The sequence below is a fragment of the Monopterus albus genome, unplaced genomic scaffold, assembly GCF_001952655.1.
Source record: "Monopterus albus unplaced genomic scaffold, M_albus_1.0 scaffold376.1, whole genome shotgun sequence".
NCBI lineage: Eukaryota > Metazoa > Chordata > Actinopteri > Synbranchiformes > Synbranchidae > Monopterus > Monopterus albus.
In genome coordinates this window covers 243,751-247,202 of record NW_018128256.1, presented here as the reverse complement: position 1 = coordinate 247,202, position 3,452 = coordinate 243,751, and positions in this window count along the sequence as shown.

The window sequence follows — 3,452 nt, the reverse complement described above, 5'->3', positions numbered from 1 at the left end:
TCCATCCAGTCATTAAATTTTTCTATGCTGGCTCCAGGTGCTCTTTAAATACAGCTTATTACAACATTTTTCTTTTTTTCCAAAAGTAGTTCAACAGTCACACATTCCAGTAAATTATCAACTACCCTAGACATTTTGTCTACTTTCTTATAACAAGAGTTTTTATCTATGTACAAGGCCACACCACCTCCCATCTTATTCTCTCTGTTTGTGCATACCAAGTCATAGCCATCAAGGTCAAAATCCATTCCCCTTACATTATTCATCCAAGTTTCAGAAACAGCAATTAAAGGGACTTTATTTTCCCCTTTTTCTTCTTTCATCTCTTTTGAAAGGAGACCATGACATGGACAGTGAGAAAATTCTTTTTCATTCTTGCTCTCACCCCACTTCTTCTCAAAAACCCTTTGACCTAAACAGAGTCCATTTCTCCATCTCTCTATACAGAGACCATCCAGCATCCCTGGAAGCTTCCACCCCAGACAATAAACTCACATGATCCTTTCTCTCTCTAGCACCACATCCCAAGTCCACCTCACGACTCATTTATTATTTCACCCTCTTTGTTTTTTTCTCTGTCAAGGGTAAACTGCAGACTCGTTTTTATCTTCTGTATTTCTTTGGTCATGTCGTCAAATCTCTTGTTGTTTGTTTCCATAATTAGCTGCACAAAGCCTTTGAAGCACTCCTGCTGTTGGTTAAGCATCGCAATGAACATCTGTTTCTCATGATCCACGATATCTTTAACTTGCGCCGCTCTATGACACATTTCTTCTGCCTCCATATCCTCCGTCGCTTCTGATTTATTAGCTCTTTTCCCTCTTTGAGGCATTTTAGCAGTTGTAAATATGCTCTATGCTCAAAGACTTGAAATATAGAACAGACAAGAGGAGCAGTAAAGACGTCTGCTCTCGCTTGCAACCCGGAAAATTTTATATTCAGTGGCAAAAATAATCTTAATGCCAAAGTAGTGGTTTTGGAGGTTTTGCTAGTGATTTACTGGGCGTACTGGCATTGGTTGTTTTTGCACATTGCGTACCACTACTCCCTACTATGTACTACAAAATACTGATTGATATGGGTATCATTTGTAAAAATGTTTTATTTATATTGTTTTAAGTATAAATTGTCCCTTTTTCACTAATTGAACCTGGAAAAAAGAGAAGAAATCTGCTGCTGTCTGAGCTGCAACACGTGATTCACTTCTGCCACATAGCTGCAGGAAAAGAGACTTGAGATTTTTGCTCTCGTCCCCAAAATCTTGTGTTGGTGGACGAGACACACAGTCCAGAACTGACAATGGCAGGCAGAACCACCCCATGGGGGGGGGGTATGTCTGGCTTGTTGTAGTTTTCATTGCCAAGGTCCCCCTGAAATGGAACATAGATGTGTCTGAACTCAGGTTGTCGGCGCTCTGTTTATATTTTTGTGCTGTCATCTCTTAGAATGTTCTCTTCATTTTCATTGTTTATAAAGTGTGTATTGTGTCTTGATAAAGCACTTTCGAATGCATTTGTGTATAAAAAAGTGCTAAATGAATAAAATGCCTTGCTTTTTGAAGCTCTTTTGTAGCCAAATGATGTGGTAATGACCTATGAATGTGTGAAGGCTGATTTTATAGACATATTGTCAAGTTTGAACACACACACACACACACACACACACACACACACAGACTGAAGTTATTCTGTTGTCAAAGTGGAGAACACTACGAAGCTGTATTTAAACCTTACTGCTGCCTGTATACAAGTTAGAATTTCAGAAAACAGCTGAATAATAAAGGGAAAACACAAAAACAAGTCAAGCCAGAAAGACTGTGCTGAAATTGCCTGCCAAGATAAGTAATTGTGAATGAAGCACATTTGCATATTTTCTGAAAATATAGGGCTCTAAGCGATCCTGAGGTGTGTCATCCTTTATGTGCAGTGCTGTAAAGAAAATTGACCATGTGGCATATTTGGTCATTAAAATGTGCTTAACCATTTTCTCTCCAATGTGCTTTTCCTCTTTTTGATCCATTGGGCATTTTATCCAAAGTTTTTGTTTTGTTTTTTGTTTTTTTTTTAAGGGAGGAGAAGACATAATATGGGAAAACTAAATTAGAAAATTTACCATATGAAAATAATGAGCTGAACTAAAACCCAGAAGTTGCTCATTTGTACAGTCAAGTCAGACAAAATCCCACTGTATGTTTCTGGTTTAGACACTGGAACCCTTTTTTTTTTTTTTTTTTTTGTTCCAGTTCAAGCACTGGTTAAAGTCGCCATGGTAACAAGAAGGTAGTCTGCCCTTGTGCATAACAGACATCCTGCAGTGCCAACGGGAAGGGATTTGACTTTTTTTTGTTTCCACAGAGTGAAGACAGCATGAGAACAGCAATGTTTTATATGCACAGAAGCTGCAGAGAGTGGCCCTGTACCCCTGGGGTTGTTTGAAAAGTGTCAAACTTTATGATTACTGGGGCTCTCCTGATTTCTTTACAGATAAACTCTCACTGCAGTGTTGGGTTGGGGGTACAAATTAGAGGAGAGTTAATTACAAATTAACTGTACTTTATGTTGTGGCTAAAAGTCAAAAAACATTTACAATCCAGGCTCAAATAATAACTATTCAGTTCTTTTTGAACAAATAAGACTCATTTGTTATATCCTGTATGTGTGTGTATGTGTGTGTATATATATATATATACACATATGTATAAAACAGTACAAATGCTTAGAAAACCAGTGCTGTTCTCTTATAATAAATGCTTGATTTTCTTTTTAGTTGATGGAAAAAATATAAAATTGAACCTTGAGACACTCAGGCGCTGCTGGCAAGTGTACATACTCATATCTTTCTTTCTTAAGATGTTTAGAAGCCTCTGGTAGAAAGTGGCTCAGACATGATGTGATGAATTTTGTTAGCACCAAATTCCTTAGGTTGTATTCAGACTGATTGCGAAGCTGCATTTTCTCACTTTATTAGAACACAAATTTGACCGCTGGATTGCTTATACAGTCCATATTTATTCAAGGAATGTTTGAGCTAAATACTGGTTTAAAAACATACCTCTGTCCTCTGTCCTTTTTATCTTTGCACTTCATAAAGCTGAATTTTTAATCTTCAAAACTATTAGGCTATTTTTCAGTCACCAGGAAAATGTACTGGATCAGATGTCTTTACGATATTTTCTGCTGTGTAGACCAAATCCAGTCCATCTCACTTTGCATATTGTAGGAATTATTGTAAACTGCTAATTAAATTTTACATGGTTAGAGCAGGTATTTAACAAAAGTGTTCCACTTGTATTAAAATGTTTGAAATGACAACTTTTACTAGCAGATTTTATTTGTATTCAGGGTATTCTGTCATGACTTTAACCGAGAACACCGACAGAGTTGTCTCGAACATACTTTTAAGGCCGCCGTCATTTGCGATCTCCAGCAGTTGATCTTCTTCTTGCACAGACC